The sequence below is a fragment of the Heterocephalus glaber genome, unplaced genomic scaffold (assembly GCF_053883595.1).
Source record: "Heterocephalus glaber isolate CG9 unplaced genomic scaffold, H.glaber_assembly_v1.0 deba00001662, whole genome shotgun sequence".
NCBI lineage: Eukaryota > Metazoa > Chordata > Mammalia > Rodentia > Bathyergidae > Heterocephalus > Heterocephalus glaber.
Genome location: NW_028258403.1, coordinates 17,172,811 through 17,196,602, shown reverse-complemented (window position 1 = coordinate 17,196,602; position 23,792 = coordinate 17,172,811). Strand labels below are relative to the sequence as shown.

At 35.1% G+C, this 23,792-nt stretch overlaps 1 long non-coding RNA gene and 1 pseudogene across 17 annotated transcripts in view; one reads left to right on the top strand and one right to left on the bottom strand.

Moving 5' to 3' along the window:
- Positions 1-23,778, bottom strand: part of LOC110346238 (uncharacterized) — a 118,597-nt gene extending 94,819 nt beyond the window's left edge. For 5 of the 17 annotated variants that reach the window (XR_002390159.2, XR_002390158.2, XR_002390163.2 and 2 more), the window contains exons 1-3: positions 23,578-23,777; positions 3,532-3,684; positions 413-497 (exon numbers count right to left, since the gene is read on the bottom strand). This is a non-coding gene — a long non-coding RNA (uncharacterized LOC110346238). Of the gene's footprint in view, positions 1-412; positions 498-3,531; positions 3,685-5,641; positions 5,673-23,577 lie in introns of all 17 variants that reach the window. The other 12 variants (XR_015445774.1, XR_015445780.1, XR_015445776.1 and 9 more) reach the window with 9 other exon arrangements.
- On the top strand, positions 11,945-15,849 carry LOC101705270 (large ribosomal subunit protein uL18-like; annotated as a pseudogene).
- Positions 23,779-23,792: the final 14 nt, after the last annotated feature.

The window sequence follows — 23,792 nt, the reverse complement described above, 5'->3', positions numbered from 1 at the left end:
TATGCCTGTTCTTAGGACATTTTCTATTTAAAATTTAATTTTAATTAAATTTAAATTTAATTTGGGGTTAAGTAAACATTTCTATTTTTGTTTCTTCGTTTTCATTTCACTTATTACCATACTGTCAGATCTACATTCAAGGTGTACAGCTGATATGGGGAAAGAACCAAAAATGCAATTTTGCGAAGTGATAAAATCCTCAAGGACCTTAGATTGGCTAAACTATGGTCCTGGGAGTACAAGTTAAAGATAAACACACTCAAAATCATAACCTTTAATCTAAAGGACAAGCTACTATTAAAATTACTGGTGAACAACAAAATCAACAGTAACTTTAACCAGTGTCATGAGTTAGAATACTGCTTTTCACCCATCTTTGTAAAATACATAATACTTATTCTGTACAGCATACTCATCTGTAAAACAAGAGTGTAATCCTCATCATAAACAATTTTGGGAAGTAGTCTTTGTTGAAACTTTCTGCTCTCAGGGAACATCTGGTACGTGGAATAAAACCAATAAAGGATCATAAACACTTTAGAAATAGAACACTGTATTCTCTAACTTGAACTTTATTTGCTTCTTTACTTTTCCTTTTAGTTGTTTCTTCAATAAAATAAAAATAAAATTATGAGGGTGATCTTAGTAAATAAATAGGTAATAAAGTAGGATTTAATAATTTTATAATGCTTATAAATAGAAAAATAAGAACCTTTTTCTTAAACTTGATTAGTATTTAGTAATTGCCTATACATAATCATTGCTGTCACTGCTTCTATGCCTGTTATATGCTGGGTACTTCAAAAATGTTTATCATTTAGTCCTCGTAATAACTCTCTGAAGCAGACACAATTATTATCAAATTTTACAGATAGGAAATAGAGATTCTTGAATATAGAGTGATTTAACCTCTGTTTTTCTATTTAGTTGCAGAACTTGAATCTGAACCCGACTCTTTGTCTCCTTTTAAAGACCATCCTTTTGTTATAAAACTACAGTAGAGTTCATGTTTATTTAATCAACAATGCAAACTAAATTTTATTTATTCGTGATTTGAAAGCATGCTGATTGGGTAGCATGTGTACATCTTATATTTTATGATGCATGTATATATTTTTTATCATTATAAGTTAAACCAAACTCTTGTTTCCAGGTAGAATGAGCAAACATTTTCATGTAGTTGAAATGGTTTTGTTTTTAACTATTTTTTGGAAAGTTTATATCAGTGACCAAATTTATACTGAAAAATTTCACTCAAAGACTACTATAACCACAAAGGTGTGGTCTATCTACCCAACCAGATTGAACTTTCTTGAAATCTAAAGGAACTCTATCTTCAGCTTTCTTAAAGATTTTTGTGTGTGTGATAAAACGTGACCTTTTGGAAATTTCTTCTATTGGCATATCCTATAAAACGTATACAATTTAAAGCATTCTTTTATTCAGGATTTGGTTGAATCTAGTTTTTTATTGTTGCCCACCACATCTAATACTTTCTAAAAATTAAACTTTTTCTTTCCTTGTTCAGGTTCATAAAAAGAGTTGATCTGAACTGATGTGCCACTTCGACTATGTTCTCACCTTTTGCCCCAACTGAGCAAATCTCATCTGGGCTTCTTCCTTACCCATTCTCATTTCTGGGCTCTTAGTTGCTGTGTTTATTACTAGAAATAGCCTCTTTCCTTCTTTTTATCAATGTAAGCCTAATATTTTATGTCCATCTAATATCTTCTCCAATAAAATCTGAAAAATATTTCCCCACTGCATTCAATACTGATCTTTCACTTAATTTCATCTGTCACTATTTATTCATTGTGTGGTCTATTACCATCTACCTGATTGGTGTAATGGCTGGCTTCATATTATAATTGTTTCATGGAGGCTAGACCTATGTTTTTCACCAAATTATAGACTTTTTGGGTGGGAGGCAAAAGAAAGACCATACCCATAAACAAATGGATGAATAGTAAAAGAGTTGATATGATCCTCCATTTAATGATCTCTCACTTTTAGCCCTTGAAGAAAGTTATTACCCATTGATATTCTTCTAGTTATACAACTAGAATGGAAAGAAATCACCACCATTCAATTGTATGAATGAAGAACAAGTTAGAGGAGTTGTCAATCTTTTCTAGGAGGCTGTGGAAATGATCAGTGTACTAAATATTTCTGGCCTTTCTCCTACATACATGAGATTACCCTTCTGACCCCATTTGAAGTTAGCATGGCCATGCAATTTGAATTAGACAATAATGTAATCAAAAATGACAATCACTCCTAAGGAAAAGCTTTAATAGTTTGGGTGCTATCTGTCATTCTGCAATAACTGCAGAAGAATGTAGGTAGAGAGAGCGCTCTTCTCAGTTAGGGTCCTTAAATGAGGAAAATGTAAAGCAAGTCTTCAACTAACTCATGATGGACATAGGATAAAGAATCAGTCTTGTCTTGTTTTAAGTTACTAAGTTTTATTACTGTAGCAAATTCTATCCTCCCTGACATAGTAACTTACTAATGTTAAGATGGGATTCAGTGTGTCAAGATGCGAGAGAACTGAAAACAGAAATGACTGGCTAAATTGAAGCATTTTAAAATATGATCTAGAAATAGATTAGGCATTTTGTTTCTTAGACTGGTGCATAAAGACTCAGGTTTGATAGATCCTTCAAACATCTTGCTGAGTTGTTCACAAATTCATTTTTTCCTCCTTTTGGCATTCATTGTTCCTTCAAACTTTACATAATTATTATTATTATATACATATTTTTAAGACAGGGTGTCACTGTGTAGCCAGTCTTGATATCACTGCCCCAGCCTCCTGAGTGCTACAGATGCAAGTGTGCACCACCACGGCTGTCTACACATTAATTTAAATTTTTATACTGATCATAGACTCCACTAAAATCTTCACCACCCAAAAGTCTATTGATGTATTTCCATAACTTCTATATATAATATTGCAGGTTGAATATTAAAATATCATGTGTACCCTCATAGGTATAGTTGCAAATTTATACATATATTTTGCTGTTGATATATCCAGATCGCCAGGTGAGAAACCATAGATCTGGTTTTATCGATCTATTGATAAAGTTCCTTTTACCTAGTTCTAATATAAATATACTTTGTTTTCTTGTGTTTGCTTCACAAAACATATATATAAAGTTTCAAATATGAAATACAATAATCTACAGTGTATTCTCACTGATTTTACTTTTATTCTTTTTTATACGTCAGTATGCTGACAGATACATTCCCCTATGACTACATTCTTCAATGGGTAAGTACTATATATGCAGCTATGAATGATGAAGTGATTAAAAACACAATGAAAGAATGGTACAACTTTTTTTTATGTCTCACACTTGAGAACTCATTGCAATATTTTCTGCTCCATATTAAGTTTGAGAGCTTCTGAGAAGTATTCTTACAATTCCAATCTTTTGGAAGGAATAATGATTCAATTAGAGTTTTTAAAAATTATGATGATTACTTTATGATAATAATTTTAAATGGCTGAGATGTTGCACTTACATTGCACTTAGATGCAACACTTCTGTTTAGCAAATTCCAAGATCTATGACTTCATATTATACCTGATTATTACAAGTTCTTTATCCAAAAATCTCTTCACTCTTAGTTGAAATGGGGAAACTATTTCAGAGAAAATAGTTATACTAGTACCAGCTGAAAAACACAACAAAATGAACAATATCAGAACAATCAGGAAGCAAACCAGAAATACTCGTTTGTAGGCTTAAGTAACCTGTCTTGGAATTGGTTAGAAAACTAGTCATTCAGAGATCCCTTATAATTCCTTTGACATTTCATTTGAGAAATTGAGTCTTTAGTAATACATATAATCAAGAAATTAATTTCCTCTCATAGTAGAAAGAGGGAATGGAGGCAATATCACCATCAACATTTCTAATGTTTTGCTAAAAATGGTGAAAACATTATAGTGTGTCCTAATCCACTTTATTCACTGGATCTAGCACCATGTGACTTCTGGCTCCTCCCCAAAGTCAAATGACCATGAAAGGTATATCAAGGTTTATTAGAAGGAAAAAAAAAAACTTCCAGAATTGCTTCAGAAAGTGCCAATAATGATGGAATAAGTATGTTTAGAGTGAGGGGGAATATTAGGAGGGAGATTAATGGCAATGTGTCTTTTATTGTAATAATGTTTTTAAATTTAAAAACATTCTATCTTTTTATCATACCTCATATATGCATGTAGGAAAGAACATCTGAGCTGGTCACAATATCTATCATGCAATATCTGTCTTACTTTCCCTCTCCTCTACTTGAAGCATCTCATGCTCTAGACCTATCTTTTCATTAATACATACCTTTTGTGTTTCAGTCTGGGGAACTGAACTCAGAACCTTGCATATATAAGCATCGCACATTCACTTTAACATTTATTGAGTACCTACTATGTATAAGGAACTATGTTGGGTTTAATGGGTACAAAGATCAATCCACTGTACCACTTTTGGCATACCATTGGCTAGCATAGTGCCTGTTTCATGACTGATAATCAAAAAAGTTTACTGCTTTGTCATAGAGATAAGGGAGAATGAGAAAGCACAGACTGGCTATCCGTGAGTTTCTCAGTAAAGCAAGACAGTTATTATCTGGTGAGAATGGAAAAGGCAAGTAGTGAATTAGATGTGTGAACAGAGACAGATCTGAAGCACCTGCTAAAGGAAGTATGCTAGGAAATAAATGGGAGATCAATATCAAGATTGTCAAGCAGCAATGAGAACCCAGTTGGAGTAGGATAGACTGATTTTGTAGTAGGGCAGGGGTACATACAGTGGTATGAATTTTTCAAGAATATTGTTTTAACAAAACTCACTGTAGCACAGAAAAAGAATAAGGGGAAACACATAGAGGTAAGGTGGTGATTGAAAGTGAGAACTGACTTGGAGGAAGGACAGGGGTTTGACAGATATAAAGTGGAATTTCACATTTTACTAAAGACAAGTTGACTCTCCTCCAAATAACTTGGTATTACATGATATTTGTTTCATACTCTTAATCAGTAAAATATGAATTATTCTAAACTGTTCTATTCTAAAATCACACTCTGACATGACTTCTGAAAAGATTATATCTTCAATAAACCTGTTTTAGAACTGCTTTATTTGTATCATGTCCACAGAGGTGTCTTCTTTTTGACAAACTCCTAAAATTTTTATAAAATTATAGAAATGTTAAGATATCAAAATGCAAGATATCAAAAAATTAACATTAAAGTAAAAAAGTAATATATACTTTCTAACATTAGAATTTGGGAATTTCATGCTATAAACCACATAAATTCTTTTTTTTGAATGAGACCCTTTCAGAGGACATTAAATGTGCACAAATTAAAGAATAGCCTCCACCAATGTAGCTATCATTTGTTTATGCTACTTGTCATCTAGCCAGAATTTACATACTCCATATATCTGCTTATGTGAATTGATAAGAATTTATGGCAAAATGGCATCTTAAAAAGATATGATTGTACAGCACAATTCTAAAACTCTTTGTGGCAGCATTTGTATCTTTTATTTTAAACAATTTATCTGATAGTTGGATTATCCCTAATTGAGATGGATTCCTAGTTTAAGATGGAAAGAAGCCTACTTACTGGTTGTTCTCAATTCCTCTGTCCTGGAAAGCTAAGAAGGTAAGCAAAATCAGTTCTTAGATAGTCATCCGGAAAGTAACATTCAAGAGAGTAAGAAAAGCACTTCAAACAGATGAACTATTTTTTTCCTTTGGGAACTACCGTGGTTTGGGTGGGGTTTGAGTGTCCCCTAGGGGTCCATTTAGATAGGAGGCTTGGTGCCCAGGGTAAGGTTAGTGGCCTTAGTGGTAGGCCTTCAGATCACTGGGAATGTTGATCTTGGAGAGAATGTGGGACCCCAGGTTCTCTCTCTTTGACTTCCTGTTTGGTCATGTAATCTCTTACATATACATGCATCTCTGCCACAATGTGACATAGCCAAGAGAGAGAGCCCTCAGTGGAATTGAGCTGGTGCCAATACCATGCCTGTAAACCTCCAGAACTGTGAGTTAAATAAACCTTTTTTATGTGTATCCTGTGTCAGGTATTTTCTTATAGTGATAAAAAACTAATACAGGAACCTTAAAATTCCAAGGACAAGATTGAGCCCATCCAGATGCTCAAATACTAGTGTGATCTACTCTACAACCCAAGGGCGGATCTATATCTGACTTGTTAATGGCTGAATTTCCATAGCTTATCAGAGCATCAGACTTATAATTGATGCTGAAGAAGGACACTAGACAAGTCAAGAGAGTTAGCTTCAATTCTAAATAACAACATTCTCCTAAGCAGTATGTTGAAAGGGTCAGGCACTGAACAAAACATCTGCAATTTAACAACTGTCTTAATAATACCACATGTTATTAAACACCAAAGAACTTTTGGAACTACTCACATTAAAAAAATTTAGAAAATTGCATTCAAATTATAGGTAATTTACATATGAAATCACTTGCAGTTAATGTGTTGCTTAATAGGTATACATTTGTTCATGTAAATTTTGGTATAGTATTTTTTTTGCCTATCATTTAACAGACTCATTTGATAGAGAAAGTTGCTGTAAGCATATGTTAAACTTTTAAATTTCCATTTTTCTTTTCCTTTTTCTTTGTCATTTTTCATTTCTCTCTTTAGAGGGAGATGCTGGTGTTGCCTGGGTTTAAGATAGGAAGTAAGACCAGTTTAAAAGGTTTTGTTTATTATCATCATTGAACAGTTCAAAACAATAACAAAGCAGATAACACAATTTATTATCTTCATGGAAATTTTCCAAGTGTTTTGGAAACCCATTTGTATTGACAAAAATAAATTGCATAAAATTGACTAAAAGAGCTCTCCAAGTGAGAGTTCAAAATATGAATTATGTTATCTTTCAGTTATTGATAATAGCAATAATTTACCTTACTATTTCAGTTTATAGTTTACAACACACTTTTTCACACTCTGTTTCAACGGATTTGAACAACTTGTAAGGTAAGCAGTTTATACTAGACCATTGATTATTTTTCTATTTCCTTCATTATTCAAACAGTTCATAGTTGTAGAAAATTAAAATACAGGAAAAGATCATTCTAAACCAATCACAGTTAATATTTTGGTAAATCTTCTAGTCTTTTTTCTATGCACTATTCCTATACTTAACAGGATATGTAGTTTATCTTTTTTTTTTTTTTGTACTGGGAATTGTGCCTAGGACCTTCACACTGAGCTATACCCCAGTTGTTTGTATTATTATTTTTGTTTGTTTTGAGACAGGGTGGGTGTCACTAAGTTGCCCAGGATAAGCTTGAACTTGCAATCCTCCTGGTTCAGATTTTTACCCTTTAATTTTCACCTATTATTTTTGACATAAGTTATTTCCTCTTTTGTTTGAGTCCTTAAATGTCATTTGAATAACTACATAAGAAATTTCTAGTTTTTAAACATACATAATTGGATATTTTAGATATCTTTATGCTTAAATCTTTAGTTTTTCTTTTTTTTTTTTTTTTTTGGTACCGGGGATCGAACTCAGGACCTTGCACTCGCAAGGCAGGCACCAGAACCACTGAGCTAAATCCCCAGCCCATTAAATCTTTAATTTTTCAGTGTTGGAGATGAAACTCAGGGCCTTGAGCACGCTAGGTAAGCACTTTTAACATTAAGCTACATCCTCAGCCCCCCCAAAACTTTCTGTATGTGTTTCTTTTTTATTTTAACTGGAGAACTCTGTATTCTTTCTTTTTCTACATGTGTTTTTGAATATTTCTGAGACAAATTACAAGACTACATTTGGAAAATATTTGAGTCAATTACAGGATCAGAAGAGATTTGCCTCTATGCAGTAAATCTTACTGTTTTTAAAAATAATCCTTTTTTCACCTCCTTTAAGAATGGAAGAAAAATTTCCTTCCATCACTCTTAAATATCAAGGACAGAAGCCCTCAAATCACAGTTTGTATTTTTCTCATTATGATCTCAAATAAAGGAAGAAAACATCTATTTGCTATGTTGTTATACAAAGATATTTAAATAAGATCATGAATTTGTATTATCATTGTTTTTTCAAAATAATTCTACTTACTTATTTCTCCATATTTTCCATTGTTTTTGTGGCTTTTCTTGACACTCTTCTGCATCATTTATGACATAATAAAAACACAATACTTGAACTATAATAAATATTTTATATTTTTAAAATAAACATTTTATTATTTTTTTAATTTATATCTTTATTGGTACATTTTAGGTATACAATACATTTACATTTATCATTGGGTGCTTGTACTTGAACATGATGTATCTTGGTTCTTATTTTTTCCTCATTACCTGTGCGCCCTTCACCCCTCCACCCTTCCCTATTTACATAGACTTCGTTTCCATTTTTTTTCTTGTCTCATAATTTTTCCTTTCCCTTCTTTCCTTTCCCCTTCCCCTCTGACCACCCCTACACCTTTGGACCTTTTCTTATTTCAAATTATCAATTATTCATTTTAATCATTTTCATCCTTATTTACACTCTCAGTTTCTCACACTAGAGAAACTATTCGGTATTTACACACGTGTGTCCTATTTATTTCACTTAAGAGTATGGCCTCAATATGCATCCATTTAGCTATAAATGTCTCTAGTTTCTCGTTCTTTATGGCTGAGTAGTACTCCATTTTATAAAAACCACATCTTCTTTATCCAGTTTCCAGTTGATGGGTACTTGGGCTGTTTCCAAGCTTTAGCTATTACAAACTGTGCCACTATAAACATAGGTGCACATATATCACTGTGGTATGATTCTTTTAATTCTCTGGGGAAGATACCCAGCAGGGGAATAGCTGAGTCAAATGGGACCTGTAGTCCTAGTTCTTTGAGGTATCTCCATACTGATTTCCACAGTGGTTGCACCAGTCTGCACTCCCACCAACAATGGAGAAGGGTTCCTTTCTCACCACACCCCCACCAGGATGTTATTGGTTGATTTCTTGATAGCAGCCATTCTTTGTGGGGTGAGGTGGAATCTCAGTGTTGTTTTCATCTGCATCTCTCGAATAACCAGTGATGGTGAACATTTTTTCATACATTTATTTGCTGCTTTTACTTCTTTGTCTGAGAAATGTCTGTTCATTTTAGATGCCCATTTTTGAACTGGGTCTTTGAATTTGAGGGATCTCATTTTGTTCAGTTCTTTATATATTCTCGATAGTAGACCTTTGTCTGAGGTACAGCTGCTAAAAATTTCTTCCCACATTGTAGGTTGTCTCTTAGCTCTGTTGGTAGTTTCTCTTGCAGTGCAGAAGCTTTTTAGTATGATGAGATCCCAGTTGTTGATTCTTTGTGCTAGCTCCCATGCTACTGAAGATTTGTTCATAAAGTCTTTTCCTATGCCAATGTCATTAAGAGTTCTACCTAACTTATCTTCCAGCAAGTTTAGTGTTTCTGTCTTAATATTTAGATCTTTAATCCACTTCGATCTTAGTTTAGTGCATGGTGATAGGTATGTGTCTAGTTTTAATCTTTGGCAGATTGAAATACAGTTTTTCCAAAATGAAGGTCACAACTCCGTGAGGCCCAACAGAGACAAGATACCACACAAGGTAAGGCACTAAAGGGAAAGGGGGGAAAATAAGAAATAAAAGAGCCAACAACAGTAAAACATCATGACAAGGATGAGTCAATATCTCTCAATTATAACTATCAATGTTAATGGCCTCAATTCAGCAATCAAAAGAAATAGACTGACAGAATAGATTAAGAAGCAAAACCCAGCAATATGCTGTATACAAGAAACACACCTAACTCAAAAGGAAATCCATAGACTGAAAGTAAAAGGATGGAAAACAGTTCTTCACGCGACAGGAACCCAGAATAAAGCAGGCATAGCAATCTTATTTGCAGACAAAGTAGATTTCAAACCAAAACTAATTAAGAGAGACAAAGATGGTCACTACATCCTTGTGAAGGGAACAATCCAAGAGGAAGAGATGACAATCCTAAATATATATGCACCAAATACGAATGCCCCCAACTATACAAAACAAGTATTAATGGACATGAAAATAAACACTGTAAATAATAAATTATATATTGAAGAATTTTTAAAAACAGAATCCGAACATTAGAACTATAGCTGAAGATGACAATAAGAATGATAGTATCCAGTTTTACTGTGAACTTGTTATGTGCACAGTGTGCTAATATTTATATGCATTAGTAAAGTTCATAATTGAGAAAAGAGATAAACACTAATTACCTCAACAACTAGGAGTAGTGAGTAAACTTAACACAGGAAGTAGGTTAAGCTTTCCCCTTAAATTTAAAATAGCAAGAAAAACTTCTGCTAGACAACCAGGAGATATACCAAAGATACTTTCTGACCTTGAGGAATTTTGCAGAATTTATACTTAAAGACCATTAAAGATGGGAGAGGAAAATAATTGGGAGAGGAAACAAGAGTATCAAGTACATTTTTGCTTGCTTACTTTTTAAAGTAATAGATAGCTAAAAATAAAAAAGGTAAGGATTGAAATATGAATGAGGATCAAAGAAAGGAAACAGTCAAGTAACAAGAAAAGTGACCCAAAAAGAAGGCTTGTATGTGTTAATCACTGTTCAGGTAAATTTTTTTACATTATCGAATTTCATGTTTACAGTAACTTTAGGTAATAGTAGAATGACTCCCACAACACTGGGGAAAAACTGACCAGCAAATGTATCACGGGATACAAAAGTTTGACTTTGGGATGAGAAGGAGAAAAGATTGCTAGAAAAAAGTGAGATAAACAAATTTATAATATCTGGATTAAAAGCAATCAAGTGGAAAGACAGGAGAGCCCTAAAAAGATGAATTAAGCAATCAGAAATAAAATCTCTTCCAACACTTAATATACAGCTATGAAAATTGTTTGATCTTATTCAATAACTTCATTGAGCAAATATTTTAAAATCTAACATGGGGGTAGTTACCATGGGAAAATAATTTTTAAAAAGACATGACCTCTGATCTTATAAGCCCACAATCTTTTAAAGAAATAATAATAAATAATATTTATTTATTTTCTCATTGACTGCCACTGTGCTGAGTATTATGCATACATCCCATTGGATCCTTAAAACATTCACATGAGCCAAGTCTTACTGCACTAACCAACAAATGGAGGACATTGTCATTTAAAAGGGCTAAGTAAAATTTCCAAAGTCACATATAAATATTTGTATAAAATGCTTATATAAAATAAAAATACAAATAAGGTATTTGGTAAATTAATTTTGTCTTTGTTTTTTATTTTTTTGAGACAGGGTCTCACACTATGCAAGTCAGGCTGGTCTTGAACTCACTATGTGGCCCAGGATGGCCTCGAACTCATAGTGATCCTCCTGCCTTAGCCTCCCAAGTGCTGGGATTACAGGCTTGTGCCACCACACCTGCCAGAATCTGGTAAATTGGGAAGGCGTGTAAGAATAAGTATTTTTGTCATTTACAGACCTTGAGCTAACCTATAAAAGGACTGCAAATCTTGCGTGGCTAAAGAAAAGTGGGAGAACAATTAAGACTTAAGGACACAGCAAGAAAGCTTGCCTCACAGACAGTTAAAAGTTAAGAGACCACAGAAAGTTAAGTAAGACTGGACTTGCAAATATATTTTGAGATAATATATGCATAAGAGGGTGTTTGATGTCAAAAATGCTAGAAACTACACTTGTCTAAGTTGAGAAATTATATTTATGACATCCATAGTTTGTTAATGGCATTACCAGTCTACAGCAGCTGATATATTTTAATCACAAAAAATCCTTTGAGACCAAGATCATAGATTACTTTAGCCAGTGTACTTGAAAATAAATATTTCAGAATGTCATTTCATCACAAGGTTTTCCCAAGTTTCTCTTTTAAAACATAGATTTATTTTCATGTCCCAAAAAGATTTGCATAAAAATGTGAAGATTAAAATGTATATATTTAAATAGTCTGTAGATTCAAATACACAAAGGTAAATCAAAGATAACCTACACATTTAAAGAAAAGTCAGCCTACAATGTCTTAATTGAATTGCTAGTCAGAGCCTCAGTGCCAATGCTCTGCTCAAACTGATGTGCACCATTAGGAGTTGCAGGAGTGGGGTCTATAGGTGAAAGATAAAGTATGCTGAGTTTCTAGGCTACATTTAAGAAAAAAAGGAAAAAAATCTTTCCAGTAGGAGTAAGATATCCACGACATGCTATGTTGGTTATAGTAAGGTATGTGGCAATGGGTACTGTCTTAAGGTAACATTTACCCATAGGAGACATCTAAGGAAGAGAAGTACTAGGCCTGAAACTGAGCTGGTAAAGAGGTTACTTCCAGGGTCACATGTGAACATGGGTAAAGTACTGTTGGCAATGTTAGATTCTCACATAAAGCTGTGTCACTCAAGAGCCTTCTATGTAATCTTCTGTATATAGTTAACACCTTAGCCAATGGCTTCAAGAGAGATATACAAGGCAGAGCGAACATCATTTTTGCTACATGATACCCAGATTCTTCCTCCATATAGTCATTTCCAAGGATTGATCAAAATGTGTTTAAATGTATTACAGTAAAAGACACAATGCCATTAATCCCCTTCAAAATACTCCCTCCTGTTTTGAACATTTATCTCATTGTTCTTGCCATTTTCTATGGCAGTTGGTGAGTGTGATCAAAAATACAGGTGTGAGTTCCTGGCCTTTTACCCCTGTAGCACTGCTGGGCCTGCAGATCTGTGCAGAGCAGATGCAGGTCTCTATTCCACAGGATGGGGTTTGTTAAAGTTGTCAAGAATAAGGCCTACTTTAAGAGATACCAAGTGAAGTTTAGAAGAAGAGAGCAAAACTGATCACTATGCTCAAAACTCCTGGTGATCCAGGACAAAAATAAGTACAACACCCCTAAATATAAGATGATAGCTCATGTAACTAACAGAGATATCATTTGTCAGATTGCACATACCCATATTGAAGGGGATATGATAGTCTGCACAGCATATGCACCTGAAGTACCAAAATACGAAGTGAAAGTTGACCTGACAAATTATGCTGCAGCATATTGTATTGGCCTCCTGCTGGCCCACAGGCTTCTCAATAGGTTTGGCATAGATAAGATCTATGAAGGCCAGGTGGAGGTAAATGGAGATTCTTACAGTGTGGAAAGCATTGATGGTCAACCTGGTCCCTTCACCTGCTATATGGATGCAGGCCTTGCCAGAACTACAACTGGCAATAAGGCTTTTGGAACCCTAAAGGATGGTGTGGATGAAGGCTTGTCTATCCCTCACAGTGCCAAACAATTCTGTGGTTATGATTCTGAAAGCAAGGAGTTCAATACAAAATATACCAGAAGCACATCATAGGTTAGAACATTGCAGATGATATGCGTTACCTAATGGAAGAACATGAAGATGCTTACAAGAAACAATTCTCTCAGTATATAAAGAACAATGTAACTTTAAGATGTATAAGAAAGCTCATGCTGAAAACAATCCAAAAATTCACCGGAACAAGAGGACACCTAGAATAGCAAAAGCAATTCTAGGCAAAAAAGAAAAGGTAGGAAGTATCACAATCCCCAACTTGAAACTATACTGCAAAGCTACTGTGATAAAAACAGCACAGTATTGGCAAAGAAATAGACCTGAGGATCAGTGGAACAGATTAGAAGATGCAGAAACAACTCCAGACACACTCAGCCACCTCATCTTTGACAAAGGAGCCAAATGCCCTCACTGGAGGAAAGATAGGCTCTTTAATAAATGGTGCTGGAACAACTGGGTTTCAACTTGCCAAAGATTAAAACTAGACCTATATCTCTCAGCATGCACTAAACTAAAATTGAAATGGATCAAATATCTAAATATTAAAACAGAAACACTAAACCAGCTGGAAGAGAGGTTAGGTAGAACTCTTGAAGACACTGGTGGAGGAAAAGATTTCATGAACAAATCTCAGTCTCATGTGAACTAGTACAAAGTATCAACAAGTGCTATCTCATTTTATTAAAAAGCTTCTGCACAGCAAGAGAAACCACCAATAGAGTGAAGAGACAACCCACAATGTGGGAAAAAAATTTTACCAGCTGCCCTCAGAAAAAGGTCTATATGGATATATATATAATTATATACCTAGAATGTATAAAGAACTTAAAAAATCAGACCTCCCAAATTTAAAGACCTAATCCAAAAATGGGCATCTGAAATGAACAGACATTTCTCAAAGAAGTAGAAACAGCAAATAAACATGAAAAAATGTTTTTAAAAAATCACTGGTCAGGCCAGGGATTTAGCTCAGTGGTTCCGCCACCTGTCTCGCAAGCACAAGGACCGGAGTTTGATCCCCAGCACCACAAAAAAAACAACAACAACAACAACAAAATCACTGGTCATTGGAGAGATGTAAATGAAAACAATACTGAGATTCCACCTCACCCCAGAAAGGATGGCTGCTATCAAGAAATCAATGAATAACGAATGCTGGCAGGGTTGTGAGGGAAAAGGAACCTTTCTCCACTGTTGGTGGGAGTGTAGACTGGTCAACCACTGTGGAAATCAGTATGGAGATACCTCAAAAAACTAGGATTAAAGGTCCCATTTGACCCAGCTATTCCCCTGCTGGGTATTTTCCCCAAAGAATTAAAAAGAATCATACCACAGCAATATATGTGCACCCATGTTTATAGCAGCACAGTTTGTAATAGCTAAAACTTGGAAACAGCCCAAATGCCCATCAACTCATGATTGGATAAAGAAAATGTGTTTTTTAAAATAAAATGGAATACTACTCAGCCATAAAGAATGAGAAACTAGAGACATTTATAGCTAAATGGATGCACACTGAGGCCATACTCTTTTTTTTTTTTGGTACTGGGGATTGAACATGGGTCCTTGTGCTTGCGAGGCAGGCAGCAGAACCACTGAGCTAAATCCCTGGCCCTGAGACCATACTCTTAAGTGAAATAGATAGGACACACGTGTAAATACCAAATAGTTTCTCTGGTATGAGACACTGAAAGTGTAAATAAGGATCAAAATGTATAATAGATAATGTGAAATAGAAAGAAAAGGGGCAAAGGGGAAGGGGAAGTGGGAAAGGTAGGGGAAAGAAGGGAAGGAATAAATATGAGAAAAAGGAAAAAATGGATACAAAGTCTTTGTAAATAGGGACGGGGGGAGGGGTTATAGGGAGGGCAGAGGAATGGGGAAAAAATAAGAACCAAGATATATTATGTAAAGGTACAAATTCCCAATGATGAATGCCATCATATTGTATACCTAAAGTGTACCAATAAAGTCACTCAATGAATAAAAAAATAAAAATAAAAAAAGAAAGCTCATGCTGCTATATGAGAGCATCCAGTCTATGAAAAGAAATCAAAGAGAGACATTAAAAAGAAGTGGAACCATGCCAAAATATCCCTAACCAAGAAGAAAGACTGGGTAGCACAAAAGAAGGAAAGGTTCCTCAGAGTTCAGGAGTTGGGTGCCAAGAGTTAAACCAAATCTTCTATGAGGATTTTTCAGATAAAGACCGATAAACGTATTCATAAAAAAAAATGCAGGTTTGATCAAATATACAGTGAATGCTGCTGCTGAATGACATCCAACAGAAAGGCAGGCTTGCAAAAAATACACTGTGTTCTCATTAACCTTACTCACCAGATCTGACACCAGGTGACTTCTAGATCTTCCCCAAGTCAAAATAACCATGAAAGTAAATGTTTTACATTGATTCAGGACATCCAGGCAGCCAAGGAACTAAAGATACTCAGAAAGAGTACTTCTGCAACTGCTTTAGAAAGTGCAAGAATAATGGGATAAATATGTTCAAAGTAAGAAGGAAGTATTTTAGGGGTATTATTTTAGTAATACACTTTTGGAAATGTAAATATTCATTGTATTTTTATCATACCTCAAATATATTAATATATTAAAAGATATACAGATAGAGTTAGGGATTAATAGCTATCACACAAAGGTCCATGTGTTAAAGGCTTGCTCCTCAGAGCAGTGCTATTGGGAGGCAGTAGAACTTTTAGAGGTGGGGCCCAGTGGGAGTTTCTTCAGGTCACTGGGAATATTCCTTCCAATGAGCAAGTGGGACCCTGACCCCTTCCTCTTCCTCTTTTTTTGTCTTGGCTGTAAGGTGAGTAGCTTTGCTCTCCTACATGCATCTGCCATGACGTGCTACCTCACCACAGGCCCAAAGCAAGAGTGCCATTTGATCATGGACTGAGACCTCTAACACTGTGAGCCAAGGTAACCCTTTTCTTTTTATAAATTGATAATCTTAGGTATTCATTACAATAATGGAAAGATGGCTAAAATAGTAGACTAAACACATGGTTATTCTCTCACATTTCTAAATTCTAATTTCAGATAAAGCTTGATAGGAATAAATATGTGATTTTCTTTGTTCCATAGTCAGGTTTATGGGCTCCTTGATTTCCATACATAAATTCTTTTGGGGGTCTGTGGATTTCAGAATAGGAACTCCTAATCTGGTAGCTCTGGCTTTCTTTATGCCTCAAAGCCCTGCCTTGAATTCTCCATATCTTGTCAGCAGACAAGGAAGAAAGAGAATACAGAGGACCCTGCAGGTTTTAGGGACATAACCTGGAAATAGTGCACATCAATTCTACTCACCGTCCATTGGTCAAAACTCAGTAATATGCCCCCATCTAACCATAAAAGCAGTTGAAATTAAATCATCAATACTGGCAGATATCCACATATCTAATGTCTAATAAAATGCCACCACCTTACCACCATGAAAAATATACCTAAATCCAAAGGGAGAAACCTGTGAGTTCTCATAATTCTTCGAAAACATCTAGTTCTATGTTGAATAACAGTGGTAAGATTGACACTCTTTTCTTCTACATCTTAGAAGAAATAGTTTTAACTTTTCCCCAGCCCGTATGATATTGGCTATGGGTTTGTGATATATAGCCTTTATTTTTGCTGGAGTACAATCCTTCCATACTTAATTTGTTCAGTTTTCATAATGAAGGGATGTTGAATTTTATCAAAAGTTTTTTCTGCATCTATTGAAATGATCATATGAGGTTTATCTTTCATTGGTTGCATGATGTATTGTTTATTGACTTGCATATACATATATGTAATAAATCATTTTTTCTTTTAAAAAGTCTTCATTTCTCCTTCACTTTTGAAGCAGAGATGGGGAACCTAATTTTCCTCTCCTTCAGTGAGATAGACATAGTAATTTGCTTTTTAATAAATACAATCAGATAGAAGTAATTATAGTAATTTGAAAGACTGAGTCCTAAAAGTATTATAGCTTATATCTTCCTGGGTTTTTTCAGAGTGAGTCAATCACCAAGCAAAGCCACTCCTGAATTTCTGACCCATAGAAACTGTGGCATAAGAAATGTTAGTTGGTTAGAAATGGTAGTGAACACCTACAATCCCAACACTGGAAGTCTGAGGAAGAAAGGTCACAAGTTCAAGCCTGTGTGGGCAACTCAGCAAATTAGACAAGACCCTGTCTCAAAATAAAAAATAAAAAGGTTTGGGAACCTATCTCATTTTAAAAAGGGGGTGGGTGAGGGATGTAGCTCAGAGTGAAGGCCCTGGATTTAATCTCAAAATTGCAAAAAGTGGAAGGAAAAAAGAGAGGCAGGGAGAGAGGGAGATTTTGTTATTTAAAGCCATTCAACTTGGGAATAATTTTTTACACAGCAATATACAAGGTTCTCCAACCTTGTATCTGTAGTTTGATATCCTTCATTGTTTTTGGAAATTCTTGTCATCATCTCATGAAATACTTCCTTGTCCCATTCTCCTTTTAGAGTTCAATTTCACATACAGGTATTTGTCCCTTAATGACACAGTTGCATTCTAAGAAATGTGTTGTTAGGTGATTACTGTATAAACATTATAGAGTCTATTTACTCAATACTACACATTTATACTATATCGTATAGCCTACTGCTCCTAGGCTACAAGCCTGTACAACATGCTACTGAATACTATAGATATTCATAACATACGATTATTTGTATATTGTGTTAATTTTATGTTCACTGTAATCAAATACTTGTGATAATTATAAAGATAAAAGGTTCATTTTGGCTGACAGTTTTGATGTTCCTGTCCATGATCTACTGACCTCATAGCTCTTGGGCCTGTGGTAAGGCAGCAAATCATTATTTTAATTATACCAACTTATTTAACAATGGAAACTTTTAACAAAGAACATCCTATAGGACTAGTATTTAGCAGAACAAACACCAACAAATGTTTGCTTAGCCATTTTTCACTATTGAACATGTCTTCCCTAAATACATCAAGCATATTAAAGTTGCTATTCATGTATTTTTTAAGTTAAGAATTTTCACTTATCATTTGCGAGTCATTCATACTACTTTAAAACAAGTTCATACTACTTTAAGTATTTATACTGTTTCTGACACTGAATCCAACCCTTTCCCCTAAAGGAACTAATTGGTTGTATTACCTTATACACACATACTTTTAAAATAGTCATTGTGTCACACTGTATGAAACAGGATGCAGAAAACATGTTGCGTGGCCATACAGAGGAGTTTTATGTCCAAGATGGCAGTGATGTGAGACTAGAAGACCCCTTGAAGTGGTGATACTTTGGCAACTGGTTTCTCTATAGCCAGTTGGTAGCTTTCCAAAATCCACAAAAAGCCATCCACAAAAATTGGCCCTTTTTGCCAGCACTTTGGGAGGCTGAGGTGAGTATCAAAGGTTCAAGCCTAGTCTAGGGAATTTAGCAACTTAGCAAGACCTTGTCTCAAGAAAAGAGGGAAGGCTGCCGGCCAGGGATGTAGCTCAGTGCAAAGGCCCTGGGTTTAATCTTCAGTACTGAAAAAAAAGTAGCAGAGGAAAAATGTACAAACACCAGCTTTATTGGATAGCTTTCTTGTGTAAGTGTCTTCATCTGGTTCATCTTTGTACCTCCAATGTCATCCAGAGTGCTTAGCATTTAGTAGGTACAATTAATTTCTATGAGTATCATTCATGAGAATGGTAATTGAGACTAGCAATATTTATACAACTTTAAAAATTGAGCACTATGAATTTGTTACCCCAAAGACAGTAATAGACACAATTCATTATTTTAAGGGAAATAGGTATAGTATTCCTACTGTCTATCACAATTTTTCCCCAACAGTACCAACTTGTTTCCTTTTTTTTTTTCTATTTAAAATTCTGCTCACTTTAGGCAAATAAATTGAGCTCAACAAGCAAAATAGTAGTCCTCTCTTGTCCATGGTTTTGCTTTCCACAGTTTCAGTTACCTCTGGTCAACCATGATCTGAAAGTATAAGTGGAAAATTCCAGAAATAAACACTTCATAGCTTTTAAATTGCATGCAGTTTTGAGTTGTGTAGTGAATCTTGTGTCATCCCACATCATCCTGTCTGGGACATGAATCATCCTTTGTTCAGCATATCCATGGTATCTATGATGCGTGCCCATTAGTCACTTGGTAGCCGTCTTAATTGTCAGAGTTGTCATGGTATCACAGCACATGTGTTAAAATATCCCTTATTTTAATTAATAGTGGTGCCAAAGTACAAGAGTAGTGATACTAGTTATTTGGATGTGATAAAGAAAAGATGTAAAGTACTTCCTTTAAGTGAAAGGATGAAAATTCTCAATAAAGAAAGAGGAAAAATCATATGCTAAGATCGCTAAAATCTGTAGTAAAACTGAACCACAGTGTATATGGGACTAGTATTTAGCAGAAAAAACTTCAAGAAACTTTCTGTCTCTTAGACAAGAGAAAGAAAGAAAAGGAATAAAGATAGGAAAGGAAAAAGTTAAACTGTTACTATTTGCTGATGATATGATACTCTACCATAGAAGACCCAAAAAACTCCGCCAAAAGACTTCTAGACTTAATTGACAGATTCAGTAGAGTAGCTGGATACAAGGTCAACACTCAAAAATCAATAGCCTTCTTGTACACAAATAACAGTCTCACTGAGAGAGAAATTAGGGAAACAATTCCCTTCACAATAGCATCCAAAAAAATGAAATATTTAGGAATCAATCTAATGAAGGAAGCAAATGACCTCTACACTGAAAACTACAGCACTCTAAAAAAAGACATTGAAAAGGATATAAGAAAATGGAAAGACATCCCCTGTTCCTGGTTAGGAAGAACCAATACAGTGAAAATAGCCATACTTCCAAAACTGCTATACAGATTCAATGCAATCCCAATTGAAATCCCAATAGTATATTTCACAGAACTAGAGAAAAAACTCCAAAAATTTATTTGGAACAAGAAGAGACCTAGAATAGCAAAAGCAATTCTAGGCAACAAAGACAAGGTAGGAGGTATCACAATCCCCAACTTGAAACTATACTACAAAGCCACTGTGATAAAAACAGCATGGTACTGGCAAAGAAACAGACCTGAGGATCAGTGGAATAGATTATAAGATGCAGAAACAACTCCATACATACTCAGCTACGTCATCTTTGACAAAGGAGCCAAACACCCTCACTGGAGAAAAGAGAGCCTCTTTCATAAATGGTGCTGGAAAAACTGGATTTCAACCTGCCAAAGATTAAAACTAGACCCCTATCTTTCACCATGCACTAAACTAAAGTCGAAGTGGATTAAAGATCTAAATATTAAAACAGAAACACTAAACTTGCTGGAAGATAAGTTAGGTAGAACTCTTGAAGACCTTGGCAAAGGAAAAGATTTTATGAACAAATCCTCAGTAGCACGGGAACTAGCACAAAGAATCAACAACTGGGATCTCATCATATTAAAAAGCTTCTGCACTGCAAGAGAAACTATCAACAGAGCTAAGAGACAACCTACAGTGTGGGAAAAAAATTTTACCAGCTGTTCCTCAGATAAAGGTCTATTATCTAAAATATATAAAGAACTCAAAAAAAAATCATATCCCCCAAATATAAAGACCCAATCCAAAAATGGGCATCTGAAATGAACAGATATTTCTCACACAAAGAAGTAGAAATAGCAAATAAACATATGAAAAAATGTTCAATGTTACTGGTCATTCAAGAGATGCAGATGAAAACAACACTGATATTCCACCTCACCCAGAAAGAATGGCTGCTATCAAGAAATCAACCAACAACAAATGCTGGCGGGGTTGTGGGGAGAAAGGAACCCTTTTCCATTGTTGGTGGGAGTGCAAACTGGTGTAACCACTGTGGAAATCGATATGGAGATACCTCAAAACCTACGATTAGGGCCAGGGATTTAGCTCAGTGGTGCTGCTGCCTGCCTCACAAGCACAAGGTCCCAAGTTTGAGCCCCTCCCTGGTACCAAAAACAACAACAACAAACTAGGATTAGAGGTCCCATTTGACCCAGCTATTCCTCTGCTGGGTATCTTCTCAAAAGAATTAAAAGCATCATACCACACTGATATACAGGCACCCATGTTTATAGTGGCACAGTTTGTAATAGCTAAAACTTGGAAACAGCCCAGTTGCCCGTCAAGGGGAGACTGGATAAAGAGGACGTGGGTTGTTTTGTTTTTTTTAATAAAATGGAGTACTACTCAGCCATAAAGAACGAGAAACTGGAGACATTTATAGCTAAATAAATGCACATTGAGGCCATACTCTTAAGTGAAATAAATAGGACAAATGTGTAAATACAGAATAGTTTCTCTAGTGTGAAAAACTAAAAGTGTAAATAAGGATCGAAATGTATAATTAATAGCTGAAATAGGAAGAAAAGGTCTAAAGGAGTAGGAGAAGTAGGAGGGGTAGGGGAAAGGAAAGAAGGGGAAAAAAAACATGAGAAAAGGAAAAAATGGTAACAAAGTCTTTGTATATAGGGAAGGGTGGAGGGGGTGAAGGGAGGGCAGGGGAATAGGGAAAAAATAAGAACCAAGATACATCATGTAAAGGTACAAGATCCCAATGATGAATGTAACTGTATTGTATACCTAAAATGTACTAATAAACTTAATTTAAAAAATGAAATGTTTGCTTAGCCATTTTTCACTATTGAACATATTTTTCCTAAAATCAAATGCTAAGGTTTCAGGCTTCCACTAGGGTGTTAGAATGTATCTGTCTTGGACAAAGGGGAACAACTGTACTGAACAATTAATCTATACCAGGAGTTACACTAAGCCTCAAGTACACCAATATGACACATATAAATACTCATAGGGAGACACACATTGAAATAAATTTGAACATATATATCAGTTAATTGTGTCTTAGGGCCACAGGGATCAAGTAACAAAAAGGAATTTCAAAATCAATGGCGGCAAAGAAAGGAATGAGCAGTACCTTAGTAATTTACTATATTTACAAATATTAAGTATGGTATACTTTAATGTAAAAAGCATTCCCCAATGTGTTGCAAACAAATGTCCTGCATATTTGAAAAAGTCCTTCACAGTTTGATGAAAAACAAATGATCTGAAGCTGGTGGCTAATTTAGTACAGAAACAAAACTTTTAGCTAACACGTTACAGTTATCCTCCAATAATAAGAGAACCAGAGGCAAAGAAAATATGCTAAAATTGCAAAGATTGTGAATGTATATTAATTAGGAGGATGAGTAGCTTGAATTAGATAGTTGCTCAATTTGGGATTGTATATTTTGAAGTATTCTATCTGTAGGCTGTACTTCCAGCCATGTACTTGAATCTTGCTGCTAACAAGGGAACAGACAAGATTTCTCAAGATCCTGTCAAGCCTGGTGATCCCTATGCCTTTGGAAATGAACAGCTAATTAAGAGGCTCTCTAGGGATAGGTCAAAGGAGTTTTTATCCTTATTGACCTTATCACAATTCCTTGATGCCTTATTCTTGGCGTTTCACTCAGGATGCTCTAAAACTAAATATACTTTGTGCAAGTTTCCACGTTTGCTTCCTCTACTGTAAATGTATTAGAATGAAGAGTTTTAAATCCCTTGTCCCTGACTTCTAAATTTATTTCAGTATTTCTGAAAAGCAATCAACACTAAAATGTGTTCTAAAACTTTTTTTCAGTTAACTGTTTTAATGTTTATGAATCTGACTAAAAGGTCACAAAGTACTTTAAATATGTTTATAGTAAAAGTTATCTTAAAGTCAAATTTTGGTTTTATGTCCTTTTAATTTCAAAGATTGTGGTAACATGAAATTACTCGGCTTAAATACCTGTTGGATTCACACAAACGTTGTTTCACTCTGAACCAATTCGGTGTCTCTAACCTTTTGAAACTTGAGATAAACTGTTTTGCAGACTCTTTAGTCATTATTGGCATTCCTTAATGAGGCATAACAGAGCACCTTTATTTTTCTTACATCCTCTCCATCCTGGCACGAAAAATTAGCATTGATGTGTGTCAAACAACCTTGTAGGGATGAAAAGGTTCTATCCAATTATGACAATTCTGTGTGAAAGAGTTTTCCAGTATTTAGGAAGGTATGGGCACTGCTCCTTCCTTGACCAGCAAGGCTGCCATGTTAAAATTTCAACTTTTAATTTGAATCTCAAAGCCTAGTACTTACTATAAGTTTTCTCTTACGAATACTCACAGTAACATCTAACAGTCAAGATAGGCTTCACGATGCTTGCTATCCCTCACCACACCAATACTGTTTAATCACCGGTATGACTAGAACGCCCAGCCTTCCGCTAGTCAAGATACACCCGTTTCCTCCGCGCCACGCTATTGCTGCACCTGGTTGGGGCTCGTGCTTGTCAGTCACATAGAGAAGGTGGGAATTTAAAGCCTTGTTCTAAAGGAGAC